Raw genomic sequence first — 13,598 nt, 5'->3', positions numbered from 1 at the left:
TCATGTTCTTCTTCGCTTTTGGAGTAGATGAGGATATCATCTATGAAGACGATAACGAACTTATCCAGGTATGGCTTGTAGACACTATTCATGAGATCCATAAATACGGCAGGTGCGTTGGTTAAACCGAATGGCATCACGAGAAACTCATAATGACCATAACGGGTTCTGAACGCAGTTTTCATCACATCGCTCTCCTTCACCCTCAACTGGTGATAACCGGATCGCAAATCAATCTTAGAGTAAACGCTTGATCCTTGCAGCTGATCGAAAAGATCGTCAATTCTGGAAAGGGGATACCGATTCTTAATCGTCAATTTGTTGAGTTCACGGTAGTCGATACACATGCGGAATGATCCGTCCTTCTTCTTCACAAATAAAACAGGTGCGCCCCAAGGCGAGAAACTTGGTTAGATAAATCCACGGTCTAGCAGTTCTTGTAATTGGCTCTGCAACTCTTGCATTTCGGAAGGTGCGAGTCGATAAGGTGCGCGAGCTACAGGTGCAGCCCCTGGCACTAAATCGATCTGGAACTCCACTGCTCTCGGTGGCAGCAATCCAGGCAATTCTTCCGGAAAGACATCGGAAAATTCATTCACAATTCGTACATCGCCCACGCTCTTCACTTCTGTTTCTAATGTTTTCACATGTGCTAAAACAGTAAGACGTCCTTTCTTCATGATCTTTTGGGCTTTCATGCAGCTAATGAGATTCAGTTTCTAGCTACATCTCTCTCCGTAAATAATCAGTGGCTCACCGTCTCCGTGTGGTATACGAAGAGCTTTATCTCCACAGATAATGTCGGCCCTTATCTTGGTCAACCAGTCCATACCGACAATAACATCAAAGCTCCCTAACTTAATGGGTATCAAGTCAATCTCGAAATCCACACCAGCTATATTGATAATAGCTCCTCGGCTAATTTGGTCAACTTTCTCAAGTTTTCCATTGGCTACCTCTACAAGCATACTCTCCTTTAAAGGAACTAACGACCAATTTATCTTAGAGCAAAAGTGTCTACATACATAACTTCTATCGGCACCAGTATCAAACAGAACAGAAGCTAATAGATTGTTGATAGTGAATATACATGTAACCAAGTCGGGGTTCTCACGGGCATCCCTTGCATTTACATTGAAGGCTCTTTCACGCGGTAGACCGCAGTCCTTTCGCTTGTTGGGACACTCATTTTTGAAGTGGCCCAGTTGTCCACACTCATAGCACTTTCTTGGTCCAGTGGGGTTTGTCTTCACATTCAGGGTGGTGATCTTGCAGTCTTTGCCAATATGCCCAGTCCTTTTACATTTTTCGCAGACCACGTTGCAGTACCCGGTGTGATGCTTGTAACATCTCTTGCACTGCGGCAGACTACCCTTGTAGTTAGAGTTCGAGCAAGTGTTCGGATTGGAGTTCCTCCCATCGTTGTTTCCCTTGAAACCCTCATGTCGCTTAGCTGGATTTTGATCAAAGACTCTCCCCTTGTTATTGTCCCACTTACGCTTCTCACTACTACCCGATTCAGATTTAGCCTTTTCTGGTACTTTGCTGGTGATTTGGTTCATCAGGGTATGCACCATGCGCATAGCTTCCGGGACACTGGTTGGCTTAGAAGATGTGACATTTCCCTGAATGGTCTTGGGAAGTCCCCACAAGTATCGTTCCATTCACTTAAATTCCAGGGTAACCATCGTGGGACACATCAGAGCTAATTCCAGGTACCTACGGTTATAACCATCGAGATCGGTTCCCACAACCTTCAAATCCTAGAACTCAGCCTCCATTTTTTGTATCTCTGTCCTGGGGCAATACTCTTCAGTCATGGCCCCCTTAAATTCCTCCTACGGGGTAGCATACGCCTCATCAATACCCTTAGCTTGAGCAAGAGTGTTCCACCAGGTTAGGGCACCGTCCGACAGTGTACACGAGGCATACTTGGTTTTTTTCATTTCTGAACAGTTGCTTACACGGAATACAGCTTCTAATTTCTCAAACCACCTTGTAAGTCCAACGGGCCCCTCAGTACCACTAAATTGTGGGGCTTACAGCTTTGGAATTCCTTGTATGTGCACCCGTTATGATTGTGCTGGATAACCGGTGGAGCTTGGGGGTTCATTTTTGCTATAGTTGTGGCTACCCATTCGGCTATCATTTCTTCAATCTGTGCTGCTGTGGGCGTTGATCTTCCGTTGGCCATTGATCTTCTAAACAAAAATTTTGGCTTAAGTCAAAATCCAGCATTCAAATAATAATAATAATACAGTATACAGTAACCAATCATGGAATCAACACAACACATGCTAATTAAGTAACGCAAATAGATTCAGATACCACAAAATCATCATACAGTAATGTAAATAGAACACCGTACAAAAATTAAACAACGCTAAGTTCCATTCATTAATAAAAAGTTGCATACATTCGCATAAGATTCGTACAATACATGAGTGAAACATGAAACTACAAACGGGATTACATAAAGAAATCTAATACAGTAGCCCTATGGTGATGGTGGGTAAAGGATATCCATTATGTGGGACATCTGGTCCTCGAGCTCAGTTACCCGAGCACGGAGGATCTCCACTTCCCTCGTCAGTTCCTCGACGGAGGGAGATGCTGGTGGGGCATGCGGTGCTGATGGTGTAGGTGGTGCCGGTGGTGCAGACGGTCCAGCTCCAGAAGTAGATGCTGTGTATCAGGAAGCCTTACTCACGAATGGATCGGCAGGGTAAGGCACAACCCGCTTGCGGGCGGTGACCCTAACCTTCAGTCCATGTGTGTTAACGAATGATCTACCTCCGTTAACCCCTGGAATAACAGTACCATCAAAACGATACCGCTTCTTCGGCGGGGTAGAGGGCGGCTGCACGGGCGTCTCCTCAGGGTCTTCGCCGGAATCATCGTCGGAATCCTCGTCGCTGGAATCATCGGATGATGTAATGACCCGGACTTTTTCGATCAATTTATACTTATAAGATTAATATTTACCTAAATTAAACCTTACCAACATGATAAGCAATCCAAATTGTTGAGATTTATGTTTTTGAAATGAGTTTTACACAACGTTTGACCGTCTAGTTTGACCGATGATATCACGAACTATATAATATATGATAATTATACGTTTGTGTATATATATGTATATATACATATTTAACATGATCTAAGGATGTTTTAATATCTTATTTTGTATTAATAACAATAAGTTATAAGTATATTTTGAAACTACTAACTTAAGTTTTCAAAACGATAACCATACGTAACGTTATTTGACATAAATACTTATAACCTATAATGTTTATACATATATCGTATATGTAATGTATTTAATCACTGTTTAAGGACTTAAATACATAAAACAATATAAGTATATTCACAAAAGATAGCTATATTTGAATTCTCATTCCATTTTTCACAAAATTTCTATACGTATATCTAGAGTACATGTACTCGTATCATACCTAGCTTCTATACGTATTTACTATTGGTATATACACATCAAATCACCACCAACCAGCCCTTGTTCATTCCTTATGTATAAGGTAACTCTCTTGTTCATGCCTTATGTATAAGGTAACTACTTTTGATGTTTAGTATGACTAATTACATAAAAATACAACATGAAATTTTGTCCATGTTTTTCCATTAATCATGTTTTTATGGCCTTAAATACATCTTCCATTTTCAAATTTTACTACCTCATTTCTTTAACCAAAAACACACTCTTAAGAAACTCCATAACCATTCAGCTAAAATCCATGAAGATCTAGCCATAAAAACATCACTTAATCACCATAAGAAAACTCTTACAAAAACACTTCAAGAATCCTTCCAAGAACACAAGTTTACTTCCAATCTTTCATCCAATTCCATCACCCTTTTGGTTCTAGGTCTTTACTCCTCTTTTACAGCAATCTTGTCCAAGTAACTTGAGGTAGTAACTATGTTCATAACCTTATTCGATTCATATATGTATAGCTATCTTATTTTATGGTATAAAATTTTAACAACAAGAACATAGTTTGAATGTTTTCAAACTTGTTTGCAAACTAAATAGATCCTTCTAACTTAACTTTTAAAATACTTCAAGACCTGTAATATATCATAAATATATTCTAATTTAACAAGGTATAACTTGGTTTTTCAAAGAACACCTTAAAAACTGTTTTTACGACGTCGGAGTGCAACCGGGGGCTGTTTTGGGTTGGATAATTAAAAACTATCTTGAACCTTGAATTGGAGGTTTATTTTCTGGAAAAATTATATTTACTATGAATATGATAACACATAAAAATTTCATGATTTAACTCAAAGTATAAGTATTTTTAGAAAAATAATCATTTAAGGTTGTTTACATGATGGAAAATGATTAACTTCATAAGTTTCACCAAAGTTTGACCTATGACCTGTGATTTCGAATACAAACTAAGGTATTTACAGTTCATATTCTTAAAGAAGGACTCGATCCAAGGAAGTGGCAAGTTGAACCAACGAAAACGAAGTTGTAACGAAGAAACTATGACCAAAACAAAATCGGATATCCAAGACTAGTTTAGCCACGAAAATAATTGGAGAAAATTAAAAAAATCACATCTTTCTAAAATAACATGATATTTTATATATATGTACTCATAATTTAATTTTATATGGTTCAGGATCACCCGTAAACAATACGAGAAGATTAATCATAAGATCCCATGATTGTACGCAACACGTCATTTGACAACACCGGTACTTTATGTACGCAACACGTCATTTGACAACACCGGTACCGTGGGTCAAGATTAATCTCGACCAATACATATACGATGGGGGTTTTATTTATTTCATTGGGGGTTTATTAAACACCTAAAAATGAACCATTAAAATTGAATTACTAACATCGGACTGCTAACTACGGACTAAGAAATTATTAAAAGTATTAAAAGTATAATAAGTATATATATGTGACGATTGTTTTAAAAAGAAAAGGTATTGATATATTATATATGGATAGGTTCGTGATATCAACCGGAGACCAAGTCAAAATATATATATCTTCAAGGCAAAAGTGAGTATATAGTCCCACTTTTAAACTCTAAATATTTCGGGATGAGAATACATGTATTTTATGTTTTACGTTATGGACACAAGTAACTGAAAAATATATTCTACGTTGAGTTGTACCACTGGCATACTTCCCTGTAGCTTGGTAACTATTATTTACAGCGGTATTGTAAACGCGAATCCTGTTGATAGATCTATCGGGCCTGACAACCCCAACCGGACTGGACGACCAGTATTCAACGGTTGCACAGTACTTCGTTTCGTGACTACACTTGGTACGGTGTAGTAAGATTTCATAATAAAGGGAATATGCGACGTGATTAAATGTTAAGTATGGTTACCAAGTGCTCAACCACTTAGAATATTCTTATTAAAATGTTTACATATGAAATCTTGTGGTCTATATTTATATCACTGCCGGCATTAAACCTATATCTCACCAACTTTATGTTGACGTTTTAAACATGTCTATTCTCAGGTGATAACTAAAAGCTTCCGCTGCAACATGTTGAATTTAAGCAAGATCTTGAGTATGCATATTTGTGTCAAAAATAAAACTGCATATCCGAGGAATTGTAATGTAAAATATGCTAGAAATCGTGTTGTTATCATCACATGTAAAGTTTGTAAGTCTAAGATTATCGCTAAACGATAATCATCTTTATATTGTCTAAAACTTGTATTAAAATAAGAGTTATGGTTTGTAATGTAAAATAAATGCAGTTGTTCTTTTAAAAATGTCGCATATAGAGGTCAATACCTCGCAATGAAATCATACGTTATTTAACTCGTTCTTATGGTTAAGGACGGGTTATGACATGTGGTATCAGAGCGGTGGTCTTAGCGAACCAGGTTTGCATTAGTGTGTCTAACTGATAAGTCGTTAGGATACATTAGTAAGTCTGGACTTTGACCGGATCTGATTTAACAACCATTGCTTATCATTGTTGGTTAAAATTTATATGTAAATATTATGTAGTACTAATGGGTTAGTTGTTGTGTGATAGATGTCGGGCTCAAAACTTATTATCACATTCAGCGACTCCGAATCAGAATCTTCAGATGGTGTTTCAGTCATTAACCTATCCGATGACGAAAATAATATCTTTGGGGAAGACTCACAAATTCCGGATGAACCAACAATAAAGAACCCGGAAAGTGAACCCGAGGAGGAAAGTGAACCCGAGGAGGAAAGTGAACCAGAGGAGGAAAGTGAACCCGAGGAAGAAATACAAGAAATTACGAAAGACAAGTTCGAACTAGGAAAGAAACGAAAGGCTAATGAATTAGAAAATTCAAATCCTGAGTTTAGTAAGGATGATGTGGCACCAACTCCACTAGACACTACCACCCCTATTCCCGCTATTCCTATTCGTTCTATCCCGGCATCCAGTTCTTCAGCCCCACCGCCAAAATATAGGCAGACAGCTAGGATAAGCGTTAGGCCATTCCTTGAACCTAAACGTCCTAGAAAATAGACCAAACGATGCACTGCCGTATTAAACCATGGGATCATATAATGTTTTGTATAATATTATTAGTGTGGTGTGCTTAATATTCGATGTAAGATAAGCATATGTAAAATAGTGAAGTATGAAATGCAATAATTTTCCATGGTTAAGTATTATTTAGATTGTAGTAATTGGTTCTGTACTAAGCTATTAAGTATGAACATTAACGGGTAGGTACTACCCTAGATATAATTATAAAATGCTAATAAGAAGAAAAGGCTTTTATAATAATACCTGGTTCATATTATTAACAAGCTATAATGTACTATAAATACACACTACATCTATAATATTCCATGTGAATAATTATTTTCTTTCATTAGGAAATGGCGCGATTGAATCGAATGACGGAACAAGAAGTCGAGGAATTCATCAACCAGCGAATGAACGACAGAATGTTATGGGTCGAAGCTGCAAGAGCTACTGCAGTTAACCCAAATCCTCGTGTAGGATGTACCTACGAGACTTTTCAAGCTTGCAAGCCCTCATCATTCAGTGGAACGGAAGGACCGATCGGTTTAACCCGGTGGATAGAAAAGATGGAGACTGTGTTTAAAATCAGTGGTTGTGTTGAAAAGGACATGACCAAGTATGCATCGTGCACTTTACAAGATAGTGCACTCACGTGGTGGAAAAATTTTGTGAAGGCTGTAGGAGGAGATGTAGCTTATGATACTCCATGGGAAGAATTCAAAACAATGTTAATCAACGAATATTGTCCAAGGAACGAGGTTAGGAAGTTGGAAGATGAATTACGAAGTCTGAAGGTTATTGGTACTGAAATCACCAACTACAATCAGCGATTCATGGAATTAGTTTTGCTATGTCCTGAATTGGTTCCAACCGAGGAACGGAAGATTGAAATGTACAAAGATGGTTTGCCCAAAAAGGTCAAGGCAAACGTTACAGCATCGAAACCTAAGACAATTCATGAAGCTATAACCATGGCAAACGAGCTAATGGATCAGGTCATCATGGATAAGAAAGCATCCAATACTGATGTGAAGGTATCAGGTAACAAAAGAAAGTGGAATGGAAATTATGATCGAGGTAACCAACAACAATCTTTTAAGAAACAAGAAACCACGCAAGGTGCAGGTAGTGGTTCAAGCTTTGGTTACAAAGGACAAAATCCTTTATGCAACCGATGCCACAAACATCACTCTGGCTACTGTAATGTGGTATGCAACAAATGTAATCGAAAGGGTCATCTTGCTGAAGTTTGTAGGGCTCTCGTTACAAATACAAATGGTACCAAGACTCCTGCCACCAATGCAAATAGAACTGCTTTGGCTACCATTACTTGTTATGGGTGTGGAAAACAAGGTCACTATAAGAGCCAGTGTCCGAATCCAGAGAAGAATAATGGATCTGCACGTGGAAGAGCATTTGTTATTAATGCTAGAGAGGCATGTGAAGACCCGGAGCTTGTTACGGGTACGCTTACCATTAATAACTTATCAGCATCTATTATATTTGATACTGGTGCCGATAGAAGTTACGTGTATAGAAATTTTTACACTAAATTGAATTGTTCATCATTACCTCTAGAAGCTAAGTACATGATTGAGTTAGCTAATGGTAAACTAATTAAAGCCGATAAAATTTGTCGTGATTGTAAAATAAATTTAGCCGGAGAAACGTTTAAAATTGACTTGATACCCGTAGAATTAGGAAGTTTTGATGTAATAGTCGGCATGGACTGGATGTCCAAAGTAGGAGCTGAAGTTGTGTGTGCCAAGAAGGCAATTCGCATTCCTTGTAAGGATAAAATGTCGGTGATGATTTATGGAGAGAAGGGTAACTCAAAGTTAAAACTCATTAGCTGTTTGAAAGCCAAGAAGTGTTTAGAAAAGGGATGTTATGCTATTCTAGCACATGTTAATAAAGTCGAAAAGAAAGAAAAAGAGAAGTGCATCAACGACGTGCCTGTGGCAAGAGATTATCCTGAAGTTTTTCCAGAAGAGTTGCCAGGATTACCTCCATTTAGATCTGTAGAATTTCAAATAGATTTAGTACCAGGAGCTGCACCAGTGGCTCGTGCGCCATATAGACTTGCACCGTCCGAATTAAAAGAACTTCAAAGTCAGTTAAAAGAATTACTAGACCGTGGATTCATACTACCAAGTACTTCACCGTGGGGAGCTCCAATTTTGTTTGTTAAGAAGAAAGATGGATCTTTTAGGATGTGTATAGATTATCGTGAATTAAATAAGTTAACTATCAAGAATCGGTATCCACTACCGAGAATTGACGACTTATTTGATCAACTGCAAGGATCATGTGTGTACTCAAAAATTGACCTAAGGTCGGGCTATCATCAATTACGTGTCAAAAAAGAAGATATACCGAAAACTACTTTTCGGACACGTTACGGTCATTACGAATTTTTGGTCATGCCGTTTGGATTGACGAATGTGCCAGCTGTATTCATGGACCTCATGAATCGAGTTTGTAGTCCATATTTAGATAAGTTTGTTATTGTTTTCATTGATGACATTCTTATCTATTCCAAGAGTGAGCAAGAGCATGAGCAGCATTTAATTTTAATATTAGAGTTGTTGAGAAAAGAACAGCTATACGCTAAATTTTCTAAGTGTGCTTTCTGGTTGGAAGAAGTGCAATTTCTTGGCCACGTTGTTAGTAGCAAAGGAATTCAGGTTGATCCAGCAAAAATTGAAGCCATTGAAAAATGGGAGACTCCTAAGACACCAATGCAGATACGCCAATTTTTGGGTTTAGCCGGTTATTATAGAAGGTTTATTCAAGATTTTTCCCGAATAGCTAAGCCGTTGACAGCGTTAACGCAAAAAGGGAAGAAATATGAATGGACTTCTGAGCAGGAGAGTGCATTTCAATTACTGAAAAAGAAGTTGACTACGACGCCTATTTTATCGTTACCAGAAGGGAACGATGATTTTGAAATATATTGTGACGCTTCGCGACAAGGTTTTGGTTGTGTTCTTATGCAACGAAAGAAAGTTATTGCATACGCATCCCGACAATTGAAGATTCACGAGCAGAATTATACGACTCATGATCTAGAACTGGGAGCAGTCATGTTTGCATTGAAGATATGGAGACACTACTTGTATGGGGTTAAATGCACTGTGTTTACTGATCATAAAAGCCTTCAACATATTTTTGATCAGAAACAGCTGAACATGAGGCAACGTAGGTGGGTCGAGTTAATAAACGACTATGATTGTGAAATTCGTTATCATCCCGGGAAAGCGAATGTGGTGGCTGACGCTTTAAGCAGAAAGGAACGAGAACCAATTAGAGTACGAGCAATGAACATAAAAATTCGCATGAATCTCAACTCACAAATCAAAGAGGCTCAACGAGAAGCTCTTACTAAAGAAAACATAGGAAATGAAATAATGAAGAAGTATGGGAAACAACTCATTATGCGGGAAGATGGAATTCGATATTTTGCAAACCGTATTTGGGTACCAAAGTTGGGTGGATTAAGGAAGTTAATATTGAATGAGGCACATAAGAAAAGATACTCGATACATCCTGGAGTTGGAAAGATGTATCAAGATCTTAAGACGCATTATTGGTGGCCTAATTTGAAGACAGACGTTGCAACATATGTTGGGGAATGTTTAACTTGTTCCAAAGTCAAAGCAGAACACCAGAAGCCGTCAGGATTACTTCAACAACCATAAATCCCAGAATGGAAATGGGACGGTATTACCATGGATTTCATCACGAAGTTACCAAAGACTGCCTGGGGATACGACACCATTTGGGTAATTGTTGATCGTCTTACCAAATCTGCACATTTCTTGCCTATAAAGGAAACGGATAGAATGGAGAAATTATTACGATTATATATAAAGGAAATAGTTTCAAGGCATGGAATACCTATTTCCATTATATCTGATCGTGATAGTAGATTTACCTCAAAGTTCTGGCAATCACTACAGGAGGCACTAGGAACTCGTTTGGATATGAGTACCGCATATCATCCGCAAACCGACGGGCAGAGTGAAAGAACAATTCAGACTCTTGAAGACATGCTCAGGGCATGTGTGATCAATTTTGGAAACGGATGGGATAAATATCTACCATTAGCAGAATTCTCGTATAATAATAGTTATCATGCGAGCATTAAAGCTGCGCCATTCGAAGCATTGTACGGAAGGAAGTGTAGATATCCTATTTGTTGGAATGAAGTAGGAGATCGACAATTAACTGGTCCCGAGATCATACACGAAACGACTGAGAAGATAGTACAAATCAAGGAGAGATTGAAAACAGCCCGTAGTCGCCAAAAGAGCTACGTCGATGTCCGAAGGAAACCATTAGAGTTTCAGATCGGTGACATGGTTATGCTAAAGGTGTCACCTTGGAAAGGTGTAATACATTTCGGTAAAAGAGGTAAACTGAACCCAAGATATGTAGGCCCGTTCAAGATCATCGAACGCATTGGACCGGTAGCTTATCGACTCGAGTTACCGCAACAACTCGCCGGAGTACATAATACATTTCACGTCTCGAACCTTAAAAAGTGTCTTGCAAAGGAAGACCTCACCATTCCTTTTGAAGAAATTCAAGTTGACGAGAAACTACAATTCATAGAAGAACCAATCGAGATCATAGACCGTGAAGTTAAACGGCTCAAGCAGAGCAACATACCGATCGTTAAAGTTCGTTGGAATGCACGAAGAGGTCCCGAGTTTACTTGGGAGCGAGAGGATCAAATGAAACAAAAATACCCGCATTTGTTTCCCGATGACGCAAAATAGGTACGATTTTAAAATTTCGGGACGAAATTTATTTAACGGGTAGGTACTGTAATGACCCGGACTTTTTCGATCAATTTATACTTATAAGATTAATATTTACCTAAATTAAACCTTACCAACATGATAAGCAATCCAAATTGTTGAGATTTATGTTTTTGAAATGAGTTTTACACAACGTTTGACCGTCTAGTTTGACCGATGATATCACGAACTATATAATATATGATAATTATACGTTTGTGTATATATATGTATATATACATATTTAACATGATCTAAGGATGTTTTAATATCTTATTTTGTATTAATAACAATAAGTTATAAGTATATTTTGAAACTACTAACTTAAGTTTTCAAAACGATAACCATACGTAACGTTATTTGACATAAATACTTATAACCTATAATGTTTATACATATATCGTATATGTAATGTATTTAATCACTTTTTAAGGACTTAAATACATAAAACAATATAAGTATATTCACAAAAGATAGCTATATTTGAATTCTCATTCCATTTTTCACAAAATTTCTATACGTATATCTAGAGTACATGTACTCGTATCATACCTAGCTTCTATACGTATTTACTATTGGTATATACACATCAAATCACCACCAACCAGCCCTTGTTCATTCCTTATGTATAAGGTAACTCTCTTGTTCATGCCTTATGTATAAGGTAACTACTTTTGATGTTTAGTATGACTAATTACATAAAAATACAACATGAAATTTTGTCCATGTTTTTCCATTAATCATGTTTTTATGGCCTTAAATACATCTTCCATTTTCAAATTTTACTACCTCATTTCTTTAACCAAAAACACACTCTTAAGAAACTCCATAACCATTCAGCTAAAATCCATGAAGATCTAGCCATAAAAACATCACTTAATCACCATAAGAAAACTCTTACAAAAACACTTCAAGAATCCTTCCAAGAACACAAGTTTACTTCCAATCTTTCATCCAATTCCATCACCCTTTTGGTTCTAGGTCTTTACTCCTCTTTTACAGCAATCTTGTCCAAGTAACTTGAGGTAGTAACTATGTTCATAACCTTATTCAATTCATATATGTATAGCTATCTTATTTTATGGTATAAAATTTTAACAACAAGAACATAGTTTGAATGTTTTCAAACTTGTTTGCAAACTAAATAGATCCTTCTAACTTAACTTTTAAAATACTTCAAGACCTGTAATATATCATAAATATATTCTAATTTAACAAGGTATAACTTGGTTTTTCAAAGAACACCTTAAAAACTGTTTTTACGACGTCGGAGTGCAACCGGGGGCTGTTTTGGGTTGGATAATTAAAAACTATCTTGAACCTTGAATTGGAGGTTTATTTTCTGGAAAAATTATATTTACTATGAATATGATAACACATAAAAATTTCATGATTTAACTCAAAGTATGAGTATTTTTAGAAAAATAATCATTTAAGGTTGTTTACATGATGGAAAATGATTAACTTCATAAGTTTCACCAAAGTTTGACCTATGACCTGTGATTTCGAATACAAACTAAGGTATTTACAGTTCATATTCTTAAAGAAGGACTCGATCCAAGGAAGTGGCAAGTTGAACCAACGAAAACGGAGTTGTAACGAAGAAACTATGACCAAAACAAAATCGAATATCCAAGACTAGTTTAGCCACGAAAATAATTGGAGAAAATTAAAAAAATCACATCTTTCTAAAATAACATGATATTTTATATATATGTACTCATAATTTAATTTTATATGGTTCAGGATCACCCGTAAACAATACGAGAAGATTAATCATAAGATCCCATGATTGTACGCAACACGTCATTTGACAACACCGGTACTTTATGTACGCAACACGTCATTTGACAACACCGGTACCGTGGGTCAAGATTAATCTCGACCAATACATATACGATGGGGGTTTTATTTATTTCATTGGGGGTTTATTAAACACCTAAAAATGAACCATTAAAATTGAATTACTAACATCGGACTGCTAACTACGGACTAAGAAATTATTAAAAGTATTAAAAGTATAATAAGTATATATATGTGACGATTGTTTTAAAAAGAAAAGGTATTGATATAAAACAAAGAAAAGGTATTGATATATTATATATGGATAGGTTCGTGATATCAACCGGAGACCAAGTCAAAATATATATATCTTCAAGGCAAAAGTGAGTATATAGTCCCACTTTTAAACTCTAAATATTTCGGGATGAGAATACATGTATTTTATGTTTTACGTTATGGACACAAGTAACTGAAAAATATATTC

The sequence above is a fragment of the Rutidosis leptorrhynchoides genome, chromosome 3, assembly GCF_046630445.1.
Source record: "Rutidosis leptorrhynchoides isolate AG116_Rl617_1_P2 chromosome 3, CSIRO_AGI_Rlap_v1, whole genome shotgun sequence".
NCBI lineage: Eukaryota > Viridiplantae > Streptophyta > Magnoliopsida > Asterales > Asteraceae > Rutidosis > Rutidosis leptorrhynchoides.
The sequence above is the reverse complement of the archived record's forward strand: the minus strand, read 5'-3'. Positions refer to the sequence as shown.